The sequence below is a fragment of the Mustela nivalis genome (genome assembly GCF_964662115.1).
Source record: "Mustela nivalis genome assembly, chromosome: 3".
Lineage (NCBI taxonomy): Eukaryota > Metazoa > Chordata > Mammalia > Carnivora > Mustelidae > Mustela > Mustela nivalis.
In genome coordinates, this window is record NC_139022.1 from 47229973 (window position 1) to 47252502 (window position 22530).

The window sequence follows — 22530 nt, forward strand, 5'->3', positions numbered from 1 at the left end:
TCGCCCAGCACCCCGCGGGCACACTTAACATTTTAATCACGCCTCCGCCCCCACCCTCCGAATTCCTTTCCGGCTGCCGACCCGCGGGGTAGTCCCTTCCAGGCGGCCCCAGCTTATCAGCCCCTGGCCCGGCCACTTCCCGGTCGCGGCCAGGCGAGCCTCCCAAAGTTTCCTGTGACGCCGCCGTCCGCCTCCCGCCCCATCCCGCCCTCACTCCCACCCCCGCAGCCCTGGACGCCGGGTAGAGAGGAGCGGGTCACAGGGACCAGGAGGGCAGTACGAACAGGAGGACCACGAGACCCCACCCGAGCCGGGTAGCGGACCCAGAGGGCAGCAGCTAGACGCCCACGCCTCCCCGTCGCCGCGCCCGCAGCCCCAGGTCCGCGCGCGCCCACCTGGCCTGGAGCCCGAATCCCACCCCTCCGGGTCCAGGGCCAATCGGCCGCGCCCCGCCTCCTGGGAGGTGGGGGAGGAGGGGGTTGGGGGCCGGACGGCAGCTCCCGCCTCCAGCTCGTGCCCATTGGCTGGGGCCTCGAGGGTGCCCGAAGACCGGAGTGTAGTTTGATTGGGCGCAGAGGCTCGTGACAGCGGCGCCCATTGGCTGTGGCGGCCCCCGTGACGCGGGGTGGCGACGGGCTCCCGGTTCTGAGGGGCTCCTGCTTGTCAGGTTCTAGGTAGGTGAGTTTCGCGCCGCCGGCGGCTGGCGCTGTTGCCTGGGGCAACGCCGAGGTGGGGGGGAAGTGGAGGGCAGACTAGCGGAGAACGGGGGCAACAGTCCCTGCCCGCAGGGGGGCGCCTGGGACTCAGCCCTGGCTGCGGCGGCTGCGCCGAAGGCTCTTCCTCCGCCCTCGGCCACCCCCCACTCCCGCCCCAGGCTGCAGGGTCTCCCGCCCGTCCTCCACCCGCGGCGGAGCATTCCCGGTTGGGGCTCAGGCCGGGCTGTAGACCCGGCCCGGCGAGGCCGGCCCCTCCCACCAACCCGGGACTGGAGGCTGAGGGGGCGGGTGCCGGCGCGAAAGGGCTGAGGCGAGCGCAGCAGCCCCGCCCCGTCGCCGGGTCGGTGGGCTGCGGGGTGTGGGGCGGAGTAAGCGCTGCTGTGGGCACCACGCGTCACGCCCGCACCCCCTTCTCCTCTAGCGCTCCTCTCCTGGCTTGGTCCTCCAGCTGGGGTGGCTCTCCCCGAACCCTTAGGTGTTCCCTCAATGCCATCCTACCTCTCGGGCCCTGAAGTCTTCCTTGACGCGCGCAGCCGGTCCCCAGCCCATCTCCCAAGCATCTGCTTCCCGGCCTCCCCCTTTGATCCCCCACCTTCGATTTCTGCTCCTGTCCTGGCCAGAGGTGACCCCAAGACATGGTCAAGAGAAAAACTACTTAAAGTGTGAAGCTCATGCAGCCGGGCAATTTCTGCTCCGTAATCCCATTGCCATTTAGGGTTGAGGAGGTGTTTCAGGCTTAGTTTTCTGCCTCTGTCTTCTTACTGTCAACTTTCTGAAACGCTAATTTCGGTTGGTGTTGGTAGAGCCGGGCCGGGTACGTCGTGCACAAATTAACTGTGTGGTTGTCGTTTTTTTACTTTGTACGTTTTTGTGATCTTGATTTTTAGTGCTGTGCAGTCCCAAATTTAATAATTTATTAAGGCTGGTAGCCTTTCGTTTTCTTTCTTCTTAACGGTGAAAAAAAAAGGGGGGGGCTTTATCTTTCTTTCTTTCTTTCTTTTTTTAATTCGTAAGTAGCTGTGTATATCCTTAGTGGTCTCCCTGTCAATTTGACACAAACTGTTTTAAAGGTGCAGTAGTACCATTTTCCTCTTTCCCAGGTATTTTAAGATAATAAAACAATTTCCCCAGTGAAGGCGCTGTGTATTAAATTGTTTTACAGAAAAATTAATAAAAAGCAAAAACTATTTCAGTGATGAACACTTTAACCTATGGAATGGGAATAGGATTTGAAAAAAACCTTGCAAAATGTAATTATTTCATGAATGTAGTGTGGTAGTCTTGGTATACCTTTATAGTCCTTAGAAAGAAATATTCAAGAAGCACTCATTTGTCAGAATGCAAAGGAAGACTGAATGTAATCTTTGGTAATCCAGGAATCATTTTTGCTAGTACTCTTGAGCCAAGAGAACTATACGTCCAAAGATACTGAGAGTATATTAAGAGAATAGGTAGGCATTAGTGGAAACCTTCCCCGGTTTTTTACCTGAAAGGCTTTTGGTCAAGATCTGTTTCTTTTCTGCACTGATGGTAGGCAGCATTAGATACATACCAGGTAAATTATTTAGGGTCTAGTTAATGCAGCTTCTGCACTACCTTAAAGGTTGATGTCAGTAGTTTGGAAGTAATAGCTCACAGTTTTGGTGACAAATCACTTTCATTTCATCTTCAACTATTACATTGTTATAACTCTGGTCTGTGAACTTTCAAGCTGCCATTTAATCTTCTTTTTTATTTTACCATGAAAATTTTCAAACAATGAGGTAAGTTTGAATTGTGCAGTAACTACCCAACCACCTACACAGCAATAGCAGTTCCCAGATAGCCGTTACATATTGTAAATATTAAGGAAAAGGGGACCTGAAATGATCAAATTTGAAAACTGCATAAATATATAACACACCATAATATTGTAAGGAGCTTAATTTCGACTTGCAGATGGAAATAGTGTTTATAAAAACTATAGTGATTTAATTTCCATGAGACTTACAAAGCAATCTTGTGAGTGAGTAGGAAGTCATGTTTGTACATCAGGGCCCAGATGAGCAAGTTGCATTTTGATAATAAGAAAAAAGAAGAAATCAAATAAACTTGTTATACAAATAAAAGCTTGTTTTAAAATTGGACTCCTATAGTAATAGATGATAGTTTTGTACTTGACTTTTGAATGGGCATCTTCTTCTGAGGACAGGTCTAAAGGACTGTCTTTTTGGATTATTCAGTGTTTTGATTATTAGTGTTTATCGATTATTCAGTGTATCAATAATAAACTTTTTTTTAGAAGGACTAAAAAGCAAAGTAGAACTTTAGTGGGAACTTTTTTTAGTAGAACTGTTTCATGGACATTGAAGTAATTATCTAGAAACATTTAAGTCAGTATTTTGATAGGACTCAAAACTATCTTGGATGTTGTTTCATGGTGTTTCTAGAAGAATGTTTTAACCAGAACTTTATAATGAAAGAATAATAAATGAATATAAGTTCATATATATTTGTAATTTTTCCATACTTAGGAAATTTCTGCATTATTCGAATTCTGCTTTTTAGTTTTAGTATACCCAAAATGTTTTTCATCCTTAGCTCATTTATATGACTAATTTCTTAAATATTGACATTAAGAGCTATGTCTCAGAATCTATAGATCTTAGATTGTCTTTATACTATTTCTCCATATTTCATTTGACTTTGGCATGTATGGTTATGTATGGTTAATTTACCACTCCACCTGAGAGATTAAAAAGAACAAGCAGGTCATAGTTTTGGAACTTCAAAAAGAATAAGATGTTTAAATATTTTTTAATTGAAGGTCCAGTTTTTTTTTCCTTTCACCCCCCCCTTTTCTTCTTTCTTTACTATTTTTATCTTTTTTAATAAAAGTTAAATGCTTTAAGATCATCTAAATAGATTTTAAAGATGGGGTGCCTGGCTGGCTCAGTCAGTAGAGCATGGAATTTTTCATCTCAAGGTTATGAGTTCAAGCCCCATGTTGGGTATAGAACTTACATTAAAACAATAACAACGGGGGATACCTGCATGGCTCAGTCAGTTAAGCGGCTGCCTTCTGCTCAGGTCATGATCTCAGGGTCCTGGGATCGAGTCCCACATCAGGCTCCTTGCTCCGCAGGGAGCCTGCTTCTCCCTCTGCCTCTACCTGCCACTCTGCCTGCCTGTACACTTTCTATCTCTCTGACAAATAAATAAATAAAATCTTAAAAAAAAAAACAATAACAACAGCAACAACAACAAAAGAGAGAAGAAAAGTCACCAATAATTCCATGATAGTTAATACTTTGAAAAATTACTGAAACTTTTGTTTCTTCTGTAACACTCCATTGCAGTACTATGGTTTTTATTACAGTATATCTGCACCTACACCTAAACTTGCAGTTCCAGAACTTGAAACGTGGGTACCCTAATATAAAAGAGGGTTCCACAATGGGTGTGGTGCGTAAAAAATGAATTTTGGAACACTGAAAAAAATTAAATTAAAAAAAGAAGAGGGCTCCAAGATCTGAAGGGAAAATGGAACACAATAAATAGAAGACAGATTAGAGTCAGAATAAGAGAAATTAAACAAGCAATTTCCCACTTTTTCTTAGTTTATAAATATAATCATAGTTCCCCATGTGAAACTGCTGTATGGCTGACAAATATGGGACCTCTCAAGTTTTTTCTTTGTGTTCAAAATATCTAGGTCAGATGAAGTTTACTTAGTGCATTTCTGTAAAAATTTTCAGATTTCTCCATTTGGGGGCATGTCAAATATTTAGCTTTATAAAATTTATTTTATAAATTTATAAAACTATAAAATTTATAAAATTGTCATGGATGACTTGGAATTATTTCTTAAATACTTATATACTTGTCAAACAGTGACTAATATTTAGTCTTTATATCCTCACTTATTATAAGCTTGATATCATTTCCTCCTTTTGAAGGTTTTAATTAAAATATGAATATTTTTAATGTAGTGTTTTTTGCCAGGTTACAGGGTGTAGTGAAAGAAGATTCATTTCTTTTGGAGCTAAACTAATCTGGGTTTCAGTCACAAATCAGAATTTCCTTTTGTGGGATCTTGGGCAAGTTATGTAATCTCTTTAAATCATAGTTCCCTCATCTGTAAAATGAGGATGGTAAGATTGCCTCACCAGGTTGTCGTGAAGAACGAGACAATCTAGGTAAAATATCTGAATTTAGGAAGTTCTCAACTTTCATATTAATTTCCCTACATGGTAGCTTTAATTTTATCTCTCTTAGTATTTCTGTGTTTATTCTACCATCCTAAAAGTCCCCAAACTTTAGACTTTGGATGTTTAGTAATCTACATTAAGGAAATCGAATGACATTTGTATTTGTACAAAGGAAATAATTAGTATTATCTCCTATTAGCTGTTCTTTTATAGTTCTTCAATTGCCGTGTCTCAGTAGGGGTAATTGGAAATCAACTTTAAATGCTTTTTACCTCAAAATATGTCTAGTTTGTCTGAATTCCTGACTTATTTTTCTTTCACCTTAGATTATCATCTGTTGTGGATGGATTCCCAAAATTCCTTTCATTTTAACCACAAATATTTACTTAAAAGTGGTACAGAAAAGCTAAATGTCACTTTCTTAAATCTTTAACTAATATTCCTCCTTTCCTTAAACTGCATTTACTTAACCTGTATAAAACTTAAGCTTTATTTTCAGGGTAATAGTACTTAAAACTCTTATGTGAGTCTTTTCCTGCTACTACTAATGTGTATGATTATTCTTTAGGGGACTTAATATATATATCCCCATTTCAAAATGTGCATTCTATATAAGATTCTAACTCCTCTAAAAAACACCCACTTGTAATTTAAATGCATAGACCATGGTGTCATGAAATAAGCACTGAGCTGAATAAAGAGTTAGAAGTTGGACCACATAGGTTTTATATCTTGTCTGGCAATAAAACAAAATTTTATATCTAAGTCAATTTTTTTCCGACTCAAGGGCAATATATTTATATGTATGACGTATTCTAATGTGCAGTTTCCTAGCATGCTATCTGTAATTCCATCTCACCCAACCCCCATGTAAGAAAGCATATCAGAATGCAAATGACTAAGAGTGATATCATTATGGGGATAAATTTGAATCTACTCTGATGTCTCAAGGAAAGCAAGTTATTTAAGAATGTGTATAACTATTATTAGTCATTGACAATCCTTGAAACACAGTTTATAGTACTCGTGTTGAGACCCAAGTTACTTCTACATTTTCCTGAAATGAATGACCTTCATTTGTGAGTTTTATAATGCTACAGAAGAAAAGACTGCTATATTAATTTTATGTAACCAATAATGAAGAGTCTTCATTTAAAAATCAAAATAACTGATAATGAGCATTTCAAAACACGTGAGCAATAACTCCATGGTTTTTATTGTAGATAAAATAGTATGGATTGTTCTAGAAATATTGAAGTTTTCCACTATAAACTATTTTGCTTGCAGAAAAGCATTTCTGTAGTGGACAAATGGTTTTATTTATTTATTTTTAAGAAAGATTTCATTTATTTATTTGACAGAGCAAGGAGTGGGGGAGAGAGACAGACCAAGTAGGGGAAACAGCAGAGGGAGAGGGAGAAGCAGATGTCCTGCTGAGCAGGGAGCCCAGGCACAAGGCTCAGTCCCAGGACTCTGAGATCATGACCTGAGCCAGAGGCAGATGCTTAACCTACTCACCCACCCAGATACCATAGCATAAATGGTTTTAGGAGAAAGGGAAGCCCTTAATACTAGAATATTTATACCCTAGGTGTTTAGTGTATAAAGATGCTCTTTACACTGATTCATTCAGAACAGTATCTTTAAAATTACATTGCTGTGCTTTTAAATACGTCATCCAGAATGGATGTAGTATATATAATATACAGGTAGAGGTGAAAGCTTAGAAAACCGATGTTTATTGAATCCTTGACATTAGCAAGTGGTATTTCTCCAAAGTTTTGTGGATTAGGATATAACTATCTCTATAAAATACCATCAAATTTAATTGAAAATTTTAAGTGATCCCTTCAGACCCATAACAATTCTATTGTTAAGTAATTTTTTGCTTCTAAAATGAAGTCTAGATAATTTACATTACATCATTAGTATGTATTACAGAAAAGGTTCTCATTTTTTACTCTTGTGCCCTGGGGTTTGCAGAATAAGAATATTTCTGATTTGATCAGAAAGGCTGCTGCATTGCCACAAAGATGAAGAGTTATTTCTTGGACTGCAATACCTAACACTTGCTGCTATTTCTTGGATATGTTGTCCTTGGAGTTGAACACTTCTGTAGTTCTGTCCTTTCTGCTCTTTGAGTATCCAGTTTGGCAGGACTTCTCAAGCATCTGTTGCTAGCTGGTCTGGGCTTGCTTTATTTATTTATTTATTTATTTATTTATTTATTTATTTTTTAAAGATTTTATTTATTTGACAGACGGAGATCACAAGTAGGCAGAGAGGCAGGCAGAAAGAGAGGGGGGAAGCAGGCTCACCGCTGAGCAGAGAGCCCGATGCGGGGCTCAATCCCAGGAGCCTGAGATCATGACCTGAGCCGAAGGCTTAACCCTCTGAGCCACCCAGGCACCCCCCGGGCTTTATTGTTAATACCACGTTATACAAAGGAAAAGTCATTTAAATTATCTGGAAGTGATTCTAAAGGTCCGTGTTGAAATATTTGCAGTTTTGCTCCAGTGAATTATTATCAGAAGTGAGATGCTCTCGTATATGCATGACCCTAGCTAACTGCCCAATGTTTACATCTCATCTTGGCTTTGTTTTTTGCTTGAGGTTGCTGTATATTATAACTTTTTTCAAGTGATCAGACATTGTTTCTTTGTAAAAAAAAAAATTCCTGAAAAAAAAAATCAGCTGTTGGAAATAAAGAAAAAGTAAATAAGTCTAAGGAAGTGGGAGATGTTAGCCAGAAAGTAGACATTTTAGAGTAGGTGTAAAAATGGGATGTTGAATCCAGTGAGTCTTTGACATGGTTGTGAATCAGTCCACCACACCTAGGAAAACAAAACTTGACTTGTGAAGCATTGTTACTGGGTATGCCAGCTCTGTCAAAAATTCTCATGGTTTTAGACAGATTTCTTGAAAATGTCAGGGATTTTATATTCCTAAATCCTGTCCCACTTTCCTTCTCTGTCACCATTAATAATATTTGAAAGAGATCTGACTTTATAAATAGCTGCTCCTTTTTGGAAGTTAATGTAGTTCTTACAAATATCTTAAAATATTAACTTGAACAGTAGTATCCTCACTTATAGGCTAGTGTAGGTGTCCTCTGAGTTTCACAGTTAATTATTACAGAAGAGTAGCTAGACCTTGGTGATGGGCTTTTTCTAAGGTTCTGATTTCTCTTTTGTAGTTTGGAGCCTGTGGTTGGATTTACCCTATGGCTGGAACTGGCATTCTAGAATCGAAGCGTCTTGGCTTAGAGATACTTGCTTTTATTATATATAGTAATACAGTTTTTGGAGGAGGACGAACGTGGTAAAGAAAGAGACATGTCCTCAAGTAGGTCTACATTATAAAAATAATTCAGAAATGTTCCGTGTAACATGAGAGGTGGGTTGTACAGGAGCAGGAGAGAGAGCAGGAGGACATATGACTCTTCCTTTTTTGGTCATGCAACAAATGTTATTAGAGTACTCACTCCATGTAAGGACTTACCTTATGGCTCCAGATAATTATAAAATAAGGAGAAGTTTCATACTGTTATCCTGAAAGAGAGTATGATGTAGTGGAAAGAGCATTTATATTAGAACCAGACCTGCCTAGGGTTGAATCACCACTACCAGTTATTTTTTGTACGAATTTAGGCAAATAATTTAATTCTTATAGCTTTAGTTTTTTTCATTTGAAAATCACCTATCAGTTTCTCTGATAAACTGATGTTAATATTAAAATTTTCAGTTCATTCTAGTTGCATGAGATCAAAACTCTACCCATACTAGCTTGGGCCACTGGCTCAAACAGGAGTGTTCAAATGCAGATGGTTTTAAGGGTTTGAACAGTGATCTCATGACATACTCAGTGGCTTTCTCTTGTGTTACAGGGACTTTCAGGTAGGTTTTCTCCATATGGCACCCTCTGATGTCTCTAGGCTTACAATCCTTCAGTTTAGCAGGCCCACTGTAAAAAAACGTTTCTCTTACCCATAGTTTTAGTATAAATACTGGGATTACATCTCATTGGAGGAATTGGGTCATGTTTCCATCCTTGATGTCTGTGGTCAGAGGGATAGCATCTGATAATAGGCCAGATCTGGATCGAGGTACAAATTGCTGGCACTGGGAGTAGGAAGTATGGTCACTTACATGGTCTGAATCATGTGGACTGAGATCACTGACAGAAAGACTGCAGTGTGACTTGACTGTGGGAAGGGGCAGTGGATGCTGGGCAAGCATAACCAGGAGATTCACTATAATCCTCCCAGGGTGCATTCATACCCTTCCACACATACGCAACCTTGAAAAAATGCCCTCACCTGACTTAATGCAAATTTTTCACTTACAACTTCCAATACCTTTACACCAGCCCCCCAGCAAAGGAAGGCTACTCAAAGACTCATTTAAGTACTGCATCTAACTTTAAGTCTAACTTGGGCAATTTCTCTCAGTTCTGTTTGCATAGATAACCTTAGGGTCTAGGAACTTATGGTTAAATGATAAATATAAGCAGTTGTAATAAAGCTTGTGTTCAGTGGTAGAAGAAAAATAGCATCAAGACCATAAAAACCCTCAATTAGGGAAGAGAAAAAAGAAAAACATCCCACAGAGATTTTCCATTCCATGACAAGTGCATATTTCATGATAGGTGTGGGAAGGACTTTTTGCCTTGGCAGTGGAAGAAGATTTTTGATTAGCCAATATGGGTGTTTTGGTTCTGCCACCTGGGAAGGTCTTTTTTTGTTTTCTTTTCTCCTAGTTTCAACCAAGATGAGCATTGAGAGATTCCTGTACTGGGGACTGCATTGCCTCAATGGCTCTCTTTTGATGAGATTTTGGGGTCACAGGAGCTATTTTAGAGGTTGAGCAGTAACAAATCCTTGTTGGGAGTTTCTTAGGCAATACAACTTTTTATAAACTTAGTGTTTTATTTATTTGTATTTGATCAACTTCTCTCAAGTACCTAAAGTCTGAATCCTAGTTCTTGAACAAATCATTGCCTGGTAGGCCTCTAAACAATTTGCCTATCACTGTAACCCAGTGTTTCCACATCATGAGGCAGTTCTTACCTCAGGGGACATTTGGCAATGTCTGGAGATATCTTTATTTCATAATGGGAGGTTGGGACAGGGGAAGTAGGTAGATGTTGCTAGCATTGAGTAGGTAGATCCCAATAATACTGTTAAACATCCTACAATGGATAGGACAGCCTCCTACAACAGAGAATTTTCCAGTTTAAAATGCCAGTAGTAGTGAGTTGAGAAACCATGTAGATCCTAGATTTCACAGTTTTCTTGTTGGCTTCTTTTTCTAGCCATTGAGATCATTGTCTCTGGGTAGTAACTCAGAGCTAATTTGTTCATGCTTCCAGGATGTGTCACAGTGGATAGTCCTTTTTTTTTTCTTTTGAAGATTGATTTATGTATTTGAGAGAGAGAGAAAACATGAGTAGGGGAAGGGGCAGAGGGAGAGGGAGAAAGAGAATATCAAGCAGATTCTTTGCTGAGTGCTGAGTCAGATGCGGGGCTTGATCTCCTAACCCTGAGTTCACGACCTGAGCTGAAACCGGGAATCAGGTGCTTTACCGACTGAGCCACTCAGGCACCCTGTGGATGGTTCTTTATAATGAGTAAATATGCTAGGGTGCTTGGGGATGGGCCTGGAGCATTAGGCTTCTCTCATATTTTGTTTTTGTGTGGTTAAATGCTCTAATTTTAGTTTAGGGGTATTTAATTTTCATCCCTGTAAATTGCAAGATTATCAGCTGTCTTGGATTTGTAATGAAAGACTGAAAGATTTTCTTTTCTTTTTTTTTTTTTCTAAAGGTTTTATTTACTTATTTGACAGAGAGACACAGCAAGAGAGGGAACACAATCGGGGGAGTGGGAGAGGAGGAAGCAGGCTTCCTGCTGAGCGGAGAGTCCGAAGCAGGGCTCAATCCCAGGATCCCGAGACCATGACCTGAGCTGAAGGCAGATGCCCAGTGACTGAGCCACCCAGGTGCCCCAAGATTTTCTTTTATTAAGAATTTACTCTGTGTGCCTGGGTGGCTGAGTCAGTTAAGTGTCTGCCTTCGGCTGGGATCATGATCCCTGGGTCCTGGAATTGACCCTGTGTCAGGCTCCCTGCTTAGTGGGCAGCCTGCTTCTCCCTCTCTCTAGGCTGCTCCCCGCTGCTTGTGGTCTTTCTCTCTCTGTGTCAGGGGGGGAAAAAAAAAAGACTTCACTCAAAGTGTGCTTCTTTTTAAAATGACCTTACTGAAGGCTGTGGCATAGTTGACAATATATCAGTATACTAACATTTTTTTATTAAGTATCCTATCCTTAGTTGGCCCATAGTCCAGTTTACAAGAGGTGGCAGTTTGCTGGCAGCTTTGCTGATTAAGGATTGTTGACTTCTCGTCCTACAATAGAGGGATACCAAGTACCCTCCACTTTCTGCTATTGACTCAGTTCCACATTTTAGGGCTGTCACTTGTATTACCTGATCTCTGGCATAAATTTTATAATTGTCCAGTTTCTTTTATATTGTAGTCTAGAAAACTAGTTAAAAAAAATTAATCCTTCCCATATCTGTAGGTGGCACTTCCATACTTGTTTTTTTTTTTTTTTAAGATTTTATTTATTTATCTGATAGACAGAGGTCACAAGTAGGCAGAGAGGCAGGCAGAGAGAGAGGAAGGGAAGCAGGCTCCCCACTGAGCAGAGAGCCTGATGTGGGGCTCAATTCCAGGACTCTGGGATCATGACCTGAGCTGAAGGCAGAGGCTTTAACCCACTGAGACACCCAGGCGCCCTCCATCCTTTTTTTTGATCAGACTCTAAACCTTGAAGTTATCCTTGACTCTTTTTCTTTTATTTCCACTATACAGTAATTCAGCATACTTTGTTGCCTTTAAAATATATATGAAATCTGACCAATTTCTCACCCACTCTATTTGGAGTTCACTCTGATTCAACACCATCTGTCCTCTCTTCTGTGTAACTCCTAACAAGGTTCCTTGCTAGTACTTGGGCTCTCAGAAAATTAGACTCAGAATATTAGTGTCATCCTTTTAACAAGTAAGAGATAATTTCTTTCCTCAGAATCTTGCAGTGGCTTCCCATGTAACTCAGAGTAGAAGTTCAAGACCCCATAATGAGCTAGTTTTTGTGGTCTTGCTCTTCCTTCTTCATGCAGGATCTTTCTCTGAACTCAGATTTTTCTATTGTCTCTATCATGCAGGCCTCCTTGCTTGGTCTTAAATAAGTGCTTCACACTTACTATTACCCTGGACTGGAATGCTCTTCTCCAGATATCCATGTGACCTCCTTGGTTATCTCCCTTAGGCCCTTGCTCAAATATCACTTTATGTTCTAAGTCTTTGATCAGCTAACATCAGTTTGTAATTGCCTCCCTCTCCCATACTTCTTGTTACCTTTTTCTGCTTTGTTTTTGCTTTTCTTTCTTTAATTTTATTATTTTCTTAAAATTTAAGTTCGATTAGTTAATATATAGTGCATTATTGGTTTCAGAGGTAGAGTTCAGTGATTCATCAGTCTCATAATACCCAATGCTCATTACATTACAGCCCTCCTTAATGTCCATCACCCAGTTACCCCCCTCTACACTTTCCCCTTCTGCAACCCTCAGTTTGTTTCCTATAATCTAGAGTCTCTTATGGTTTGTCTCCCTCTCTCATTTCATCTTGTTTTATTTTTCCCTATTATATTTCAAGGAGTTGACCTATTTTTATTGATTTTGAGGGGAGTTCTCTCTGCCTCCTGGACATGAATGCCTGTTTCTTTCCCAGGATTAGGGAGGTTCTCAGCTTTTGTTTGTTCCAGTATACCTTCTGCTTCCCCCTCCTTTCTTTTCTCTTCTCCTAGGATCCTAGTTATTCTAGTATTTCGGTTTATGGTATCAGTTATCCCTCGAATTCTCTCCTCATGATCCAGTAGTTGTTTATTTCTCTTTTTTTCACCTTCTTTATTCTCCATCATTTGGGCTTCTATATCACTAATACTCTTTTCTGCCTAATTTATTCCAGCAGTAAGAACCTCCAATTTTTATTGCATCTCATTGATAGCCTTTTTAATTTCAACTTGATTAGATTTTAGATTTTAGTTATTTTATTTTTCCAGAAAGGGATTCTCTGTTGTCTTCTATGCTTTTTTCAGCTAGTATTTTTTTTTTTCCTTAAAAGATTTTATTTATTTATTTGAGATAGGGAGAGAGTGAACAAGCAAGAGAGAGAGAGAGAGTGCGCATGTATACCCAAGTGGGGGGAGAGGGAGAAGCAGACTCCTCACTGAGCAGGGAGCTTGATGCAAGGTTCTATCCCATGGCCCTGGGATAATGATCTGAGCTGAAGGCAGACACCCGACTGAGCTACCCAGGCATCCCTGCCCAGCTAGTATCTTTATAATCATTATTTTGAATCCTAATTTCAACATGATAATTATATCCATACTGATTAAGTCCCTGGCAGTCAGTACTGCCTCTTGTTCTCTTTTTTGAAGGGAGTTTTTCTATCTTGTTCTGTTCAGAGAAAAATAGATAAATGAGAGAACAAAATACTAATATAGCAATAACGACCCCAGAGAAATATACAGTAAACAAATCAGAAGACACTTGAAACTGAAAAAGAAAAAAACTGGAAAAAAAAAAAGAGAGAATATAATCAGGCAAACAGAACAGAGCAATACACTGGATCCTGTGTGTATTTTGGTCTGTTTGTTAGAAAACTGGATCCCAAAATTGAAAAGAGAAAGTTATTTATGTATAAAAATAAAATTAAACACAATGCAAGGATAGAATGTAACTGTAAAAATGAAAATTAAAAGAAAAAAAAAGTATAGGTGAAGAGTATAGGTGAATAGAACAGAACAATATACTATATTCTGGGTGTATTTTGGTATGTTTGTTAGAAGAAACTACATCCCAAAATTATAAAGAAAGAAAAAAAATATTGTGTATATATATATGTGTGTTTATATATATATATATATATATGTATATATACTCAAAAATAAAATTAACTATATTGAAAGGATAGAATGTAACTATAAAGATGAAAATTAAAAAAGACTCAAATAAAAAAAGATAATATCATTAGACAGGTGAAGAGAATGGAGCAATACACTAGATTCTGGGTATATTTTGGGTCAGTTTGTTAGAAGAGACTACCTCCCAAAATTAAAAAAAAAAAATATATATATATATGTATACACACACATATATATAATTAAGTACAATGAAAGAATAGAATATAACTGTAAAAATGTAAATTAAAAAAGACTTAAAGAGTTGACAAAACAAGAAACTGGTTGAAAAAGAAAACAAAACAAAACAAAATATTGAAAGACTGAAGAATCATGAGGAAAAAAACCATGCATTCTATATACTATTTTTTCCTAGCGCTGGAGTTTTGCAGTTCTGTGTGAGCCGTAAACTTGGTCTTAGCTGGATGTTATTACTGATCTTCTGGGGGAGGGGTCCATTGCCCTGATGCTTAGGTGTCTTTGCCCCAGGTAGATTTTACCCCCATTGGCTAGGGGGCCAAGTTAAGTTCAAGTGACTCCGGATTGCTTTATGTGCCTTTTGTTCCCTGAAGGCTTTCTGTGCTGCTTCAGAAAATGAGAATGAAAATGGTGGCCTCCAGTCTCCAGCCCTGGACCTGAGAGTTCGGGGCTTCTCTCCTCCATGTGCCCTCAGGGAAAAGCAGTCAGTTATCCTATCTCCCTGGTCTCCCTCTGTACTCCATGCTTATCCAGTCTGTGACCCAGGATTTCTATCTCAGGCTCATGACCCCACATCAATTCTCCAAACCCTGCATACTCCTGTAAGCATGCTTCTGCCCTGCTCCTGCAGGAGCAGGGGAGGGGGTCTCCCTGTGGTTCTGCTGCTTGCTGGGGCCCTGCTCCAAGAGCAGTGGCTGGACTGTGCTGCAAGGGTTCATGGTTTATGGCGACGCTGAGCTGAGAGCCCACTCCTGGCCTTGCTGATTGCAGCCAGCTTCCCTGATCTGATGTCTGGGAACTCTACCTGGTCTTCCTGTGACCTGAGGATCCTGAGACCACACTATTCCACTTAGGATTCTGCCCTATTTTGTTACCAGAGTGCCTTTCAGGCAGGGATGTTTCTCACCTGAGCAGACTTCTGAAAGTTCCGATGGTGTGCTCTGCTGCTATATCACTTTCCAGCAACTGGCTTAGGGAGGCTCCCCCCGGCTTACACAGTTTATCTTCCCATATATCGCCTCAGATTCACTTCACTTATCCGTAGCCCCTACCTTGCAGAAAGTGGCCACTTTTCTATTTGTAGAGCTATAACTATTCTCTTCTTTGATCTCTGTTTGAGTTTGCAGGCATTCAGGGTGATTTGATAGATCTAGCTGAATTGCTGGGACCAGACAAAACTCAGGTCTCCTACTCCTCTGCCATCTTGGTGATCATTTTCTTTTCTTTTTTCAGATTTATTCATTTATTTTAGAGGGAGTGGGGGCAGGTAGGGTCAGAGGGAGAAAGTCTTGGAGCAGACTCTGCACTGAGTATGGAACCTGATGTGGGGCTCAATCTCAGGACTCTGAGATCATGACCTGAACCAAAACCAAAGGTGGTACACTTAACCAACTGCACCACCCAGGCCTTCTTCCTGCTTTTTCTTGATAGCACTTATTAGGACTTTATACTATGTATTTTATGTATTCATTTTGTGTTGTGTTTTTTCTTTAGAATATAGTCTAAAGAAAAGGAGGAATTTTTGTCTGAGATGTTTTGTAGGAAATGGCATGGCACATCACTAAATAGGCTCTCAGCAAATATTTGTTGAATAAATTAATAAAAAAGGTAATTTATTGATGCATGTAACTATTAAGTCTGAAACACTTGTAGAACTGAAATTACTCTATAGAGGGAGAGAGATGATTCATTAAGCAAATCTCTCCAGGGGAGAATGGGAAACTGTTTTTAGGTTTAGTGCCCTAGAATATAAGTAAATATAAGAAAAAAAATAAAGTAATATAAGAAATATGAGAAAAAAAATAGGTAAATATCTTCCAGGGGAGGGAAAGAGAGGGGTTTATTTCTCCAGAGCTTATTGGAGGTCTCTGTCTTTAGGGATACATACTCTCTAGCTTCCAAGACTGGATATTGTGCAATTATTCTTGTAGTACCTTTTGCTCAGAAGCCTCTGATTATGCAGGAACATGGGAAATCCAGAGAGAATTGTTTCTCAGCAGCAATTCCCAAATTCTAGAATCTACATCTATTCACACCAGAATTCACCTGAACTCAAGTGTGATTAGATCAAGGGACGAAATATTTTCAGATCTTTCATTTCTCTTTCCATCTCTTGGCTTTTGTTTTCTCTGGATTGGCTCTCTGACAAGTTGGCATCTACTGCATTCTTTCAGTTTAGCAACCTCAGCCAAAAGAGAACTTTCTGATTAGTTCTGGCAACAATTTTGGGACTGAGTTTTAGTTGTCCAATTGGGTCACATATCCATTCCTGAACTCCTGCTTGGGGAAGGAAATATACTAATTATCCAGACCTGGGTTATGTACCTGTTCTAGGAACTTTGTGCTTATTTCAGGAACCTGAGAGTGGGAATGGTTAGTGTCACTCAAACTACATGGCTTCAAAATAAGGGAAGGTAGTTCAACAAGAAAATTGGGATGCTGCTACCAAAAGAAGGGGAATATAATACAATACAGCTCTGTCACCTGTATGTATGTGCAACCCAAACTAGTTAAAAAACCCCCAACAACATAGAATCTTGTTATATATATGTGTGTGTGTGTGTGTGTGTGTGTGTGTATACATATATATGTATATATATATATATAAAATAGGTATCACTGCCTCATGCTTTTTCATCATATCATCACATCATGAACAAGAAATTTTCTGTGAAAACATGATTTTAAATGGATGAAAAATTAAATTTAAATTTATCACTTCACTTAAATTTAAATTCATTACTTATTTGGCTTACCAGAATTAAATTTTGGTTGATCACAATTGGGTGTTACCTATTAGAGAAGTAAGAGGGGTAGAGGTAGGAAAGAGAAGTATGCACCATGAGTGTGAGAGGCAAGGGAGATGCCCAAGACGTAATTTAAGACTGGCTTTCAGGGTCATGCAGCTACAGGAACTGGTATGACCCTGAGAGTGAATTGCACCCTAGGCACCCCTCTTGCCTCACGAAGAGAGGCACAATTAAGGAATAGGGACTATATTTTTACTATGATTGTGAGTTAAAGATGGTAGCCTATGTAGTTGGTGAAGTTGGTGGGGAATATTAAGGTGCACAAAAAAGTAGTTATTATGCATTTTCAACTTGTCTGTAGGAATCTTTGCTGAGTTCTGATGAGGATGGCAATATTTTTGAGATAACATAAGGGATATAATTTTTATTCATAGATTTGTACTAGTTTGAAGAAAGAAATGTTCCATTTAGAAATGCCACCAAGGAAGTTGTTACTTATTTTTAACCCAAACTATTTCAATATCATATGGAAAATTGTTTTTTTTTAATTGAAAAATAAAAATTATAGAAACAAGTTGTGTTGGAGAAAGACAAATAACAGATGGGTGCTTTGACTAGCTTCCTTGAGAAAGACACTTGACACTGCACTGCTCAATGTTTGGCATGTAATCTTATTTGAATAGTTATCTTTCTTGTTCTTAGGTCTTTGAAAATAATTGTTTCTGTATCACAGTGAGAGGCCAGAATATGAAATTCTAGGTATTTTTAGCTTTCCTTGCTGATAGAGGAGTGGCTAAAAATACTTCAAATTAAATGGAGTGTCCTGTAATTTTGGGGTCTGTCTCTGGGGTAGAATCTGTAACATATATAATATGTACATTTATGTATGCACTCATATGTTTTGTTCTTTGGAGATCTTTTTTTTTTTTTTAAAGATTTTATTTATTTATTTGACAGAGAGAGATCACAAGTAGGCAGAGAGGCAGGCATAGAGAAAGAGAGGAGGAAGCAGGCTCCCCGCTGAGCAGAGAGCCCGATGCGGGACTCGATCCCAGGACCTTGAGATCATGACCCGAGCCGAAGGCAGCAGTTTAACCCACTGAGCCACCCAGGCGCCCTGTTCTTTGGAGATCTTTATAAGTAATACTGTTTATTAGCTCTACAGGGCTTAACTGAAGATAAGCTATTGACAGCAGCATGATTAAAATGTTCATATTTAAGTATCATTTAAAGTCATAAATTTTGCCATTTAATGTAGAAACTCTTGTCAAAGCCCTACTTTACACCAAAGTGTACAAGTCAGGGAAAGCTGTAATTTACTTTGGAAATAAATTCATTCAGTATTCACTTGTTTGGTGGCTACAGTGTTCCGGGGATTGTATAAGATGCTGGCTATATTAAGATGATAATCCCTGTTCTCAATCATGTCAGTTTAATGGAAGAATAGGAATGTAATAATACTCTTATTACATGTAGATTAAATTTCCAACCAGTTCTAGCTTTGGGAACCTTGCCACGTCTACAGGAGAACATATGCTTGTGTAGGGGACCAAGAAGGAACCTTTTTGGAAATGAATAAAAAGCTTAGAAGAGTAGGAGACTTGGAAGGTATTCCTGACATACTTTGTTTGGCCAGTTTCCTGACCAGAGGAAGGAGTTATCTTATTGATAACCTCCATGAAGTGTCCTTTGATTCTTGAGAAAGCCAAGGAAGTGGGGGAAATGACAGGAAATAGAATAGGCAAACATTCTTATAACCAAGAAGTCAGGATTAGAAATACAAGGGCCTGAGGCAGAAAATGAGATCTGGTGACAGAGCTGTAAATGACATATATTGACATTAGTAATAAAGAAGAGAGCCAGTGACCAAGAAGCACCTTAGCAATTCTCCTAGTGACAAAAATTGAGAGAACAGTGACAGAGGAGTCAGGCTTTGGCATGCTAAGAAGTATTAGAGAAAATGCCTGTTTGCCGGGAGACTTTTTGGCAAATCTTCCCAGACTTTGAGAGTTTTTCTTACATATTTAATTACTTCTTTAGGCTGTGATAATATTTTAACAAATGTAGTTACTTGCCTCTTTTGATATGCTTCAAACTTGAAGTGAGTTTTATGCTCTGAAAATGGAGAAAAACACAAATTATCTATTCAAAACTGAGGGAATAGATTAGGGGAGAAGGTAAGATGCATTATACATTGAGAAAGTTGTGGAAAGAAATAGGAGAGAGTAAGCAGGGGATAGAAGAGTTAGGTAAATATAGCATTCTTATTTTTAATGGGGTGACTCTGATATACTGTCACAATTGATTTCCAGTAGTAGCCTGCTATACTCCCTGTTGTACGTTTTTACTTTTTCTCTGTAGTTAATGTTTCTGACTCCTTGAATTTCTTCTTGCAGCTCATGTTTTTCTGGCCAGACCTGTGGTCATTCCCGTGAGACTTCACTGCACATTTTCTGAAGTGTCTTCCTCATCCCTAATGTGTAATCCTTCAACATGGACCTGCTACTTTAGCTAAGATACGACCAGCGATGAATAGTACTAAGGTAGGATGACTTCTTAGTGAATTACTAAAAACAAACTGTGAAACAGTTTTGACTTGTCTTGATTTTGTAGTGTTTATATTAGATTATTCTACCTGCACAATCATATCATATTTGTATTATGTATTTTCTGCTTGTCATTTATCCTGCTGAATTCTGTCTCATTTGAGATGTAATTAATGTTTTTTTCAAATAGCATTTATAATCAGCAGAATGCTGATCCATAACCCCTTCCAGCCTGTGTGTCCCCTAGCCCTGTATTTTCAACCACGTGGCACCAAACTCAGTATATATTATTTTCTTCTCAGTCACTCCTCCTCTGGCTTCTGTATTTCCATTAATAGCATTATTAGTCCCATTGTTTAGTACAGTCATATATTCATTCACTGTTTCACTCATTGTTTGCTGTACATCAATAGACTTCTACTAAATATTAGACAGTTTGCTGCTTCTGGGGATATGATGATGAATGAGCTGGATATTCCATCCTTATAGCCATATTTTAAAGTAGGGGGAAGGTTTAAAAAGAAACCGACAAAATAGTTATGAATTGTAATAAACTTCTTTGATGGAAACCAAACAAGCAGATGGTTTGGGGATAATGAGGTAGGAGCTACTTTAGATATGGTGGTCACAAAGCTGATATTCAAGATGAACGTATATATGAGAAGAGGTTGTTTTAAGAGTAGGTGATGTGTGTGTGTGTGTGTGTGTGTGTGTGTGTGGTATTTTTGATGGGAAAAGCATTCTCATTAGAAGGACTAGTGGAGTCAGAGAAAGACAAATACTGTGTATACTTATGTATAAATTCCTTTTTTTTTTTTTAAGATTATTTATTTATTTATTTATTTGACGGAGAGAGATCACAAGTAGACAGAGAGGCAGTCAGAGAGAGAGGGAAGCAGGCTCCCTGCTGAGCACAGAGACCCATGTGGGACTCGATCCCAGGACCCTGAGATCATGACCGGAGCCGAAGGCAGAGGCTTAACCCACTGAGCCACCCAGGCGCCCACTTATGTATGAATTCTTAAAAAGACCAACTCATAGAAATAGAGTAGAATGGTGGTTGCCAGGAGCTGAGGAGTAGGGTAAATGGGAAGATGCTGGTTAAAGGGTACAAACTCTCAGTGTTAAGATAAATAAGATCTGGGGATCTGATGCTCAACTTGGTGACTATAATTAACAGTACTGTATTATGTACTTAAAATTTGTTGAGAGTAATTCTTGAATGTTATCACCACATTCACACACACACACACAGTTACAATTACCTGAAGAGATGGAGATGTTAACTAATCTTATTGGGGTAACCATTTTGTAATACATGCATAGAGCCAGTCATCACATTGTATACCTTAAAACTTACACATGTTATATGTCAATAATATCATAATAAAGCTGGAGGCAGTAGAGAGAGAGAGGGAATAGTGGGTCCAAAGACTTTGGGGGCAGGAAAGTTTAGTGAGTTTGAGGAATAGAAAAAAACGCCAGTGTGGCTGACTTAGTGAAAGAGGCAGAGTTGGGTAGGAAGAGGTTATAGAAATATGCAGGGCTTTGACAGGTTTGGTAGGAAGCTTGTATTTTATTCTAGATTATATCATCATTTCAGCTGCTATGCGAGGAATGGACTGGCCAGCTGAAAGTGAAAGCTGGCAGTTTTAGGAACTGAGGTGAGATAGTGATGGCCTGAGAAGGTGCTAGCAACATGAGGCAGAGAGATGAATGGATTTGAAATGTATCTGAATCAGAATTTATGGGACTTTGAATAGTTTGGGTGTGGAAACAGAACATTCTCAAGGATGACTTCAAGATTTTTGTGTTTTGAGCAACTGGGTGGATGCTGGCATCATGCCCAAAAACCTTTTAGAAAACTTTCTCATTATGTTAAAGATTGGTTAGTTCATCAAAAGGGAAATTAATTATAATGTTAGAAATGATGTTAGTGCTGAAAATAAAACCATCTAGCAAATTTGTAATATGTTCTGGTTAATTCTTTGTTTTGCTTTCCCCCTGGAATTTAATTTATGTGACTTTTTGCTTTTTGTTTTTGTTTTTATTTTATTAAATTTTCTTTTATTTGATTATAAGCGACACACAGTGTTACAGCAGTTCCTGATGTACAATAGAATGATTCAACAAGTTTATATATTATGCTATGACCAGCACAAGTGTAGCTACTACGATCTGTCAGCACACAGTGCTATTATAAGATCATTGACTGTATTCCTTGTGTGGTACCTTTTAATTTATATGACTTTTAATTAATTATGAATTTAATTTCATTTGACTTTAGAATCTTCTTAGAAGTGAAAATAATTAGTTATACTTTGTACTGATTTTTAAAAAAGATTTTATTTATTTTTGAGTGTGTGCACGTATGTGAGTAGAAGCAGGAGCAGAGGGGAAAGGGCAGAGGGCGAGGGGCAGAGGGGGATAGAGAAAAAACCTCAAGCAGACTCCAAATTGAGTGTGCAGCCAGATGCGGGGTTTGATCCCAGGACTCTGAAATTACAACCTGAGGTGAAACCAAGAGTCAGACGCTGACCCAACTGAGCTACCCAGGCAACCCTATTTTGATATTGAATTCTAAATCTTCTCTCCTGTGCTTCCTTTTTAAAAAGAGATGTCTTTAAAAATTTTAAGCCCGTTGAAACATTTTGAGACTGTTACCCAAAATTCTGGTATATAATTTTATTGTTACTTTATCTTGTAAATTCTGAAGCATCCTATTTGTAGATGTATATCATACTGTGTTCACTTGAAAGCATGCAGCTTATCTAAACTCTTAGGAGATTCACTTATTATGGTTTTTCTGTTTGTAGCTTCATCATAGTATATTTATATTTTACCTCTTAGGTTAGGTATTTTATGTGCAAACTGAAATTGAATAGCTATTAAAATAAATCTTTTCGATTCTGTGCTACTTATTTCTTTTAAGTTAATTTTTTAGTCCTATCTTTTTTTTTAATGAGGAATTTAAAAAATATTTTCTCAAAATAGAGGAATTACTATTTATTGTCTGTGTTCCATGTGACAGGCATTTGGCTAGCTGTTTTAAATACTTTATTTTATCCTTAGAATAGTCCCATGTGTTTCTCCACTTTGCATATAGTT

The 22530-nt window shown here is 38.9% G+C and overlaps 1 protein-coding gene across 3 annotated transcripts in view; it reads left to right on the forward strand.

The window, feature by feature from the left end:
* Positions 1-218: 218 nt before the first annotated feature.
* Positions 219-22530, forward strand: part of FER (FER tyrosine kinase) — a 465318-nt gene continuing 443006 nt past the window's right edge. The window contains exons 1-3 of one of the 3 annotated variants that reach the window (XM_082724904.1): positions 613-674; positions 10731-10905; positions 19273-19419. The gene's annotated coding sequence lies outside the window, so the exon portion shown is untranslated. Of the gene's footprint in view, positions 675-10730; positions 10906-19272; positions 19420-22530 lie in introns of all 3 variants that reach the window. The other 2 variants (XM_082724902.1, XM_082724905.1) reach the window with 2 other exon arrangements.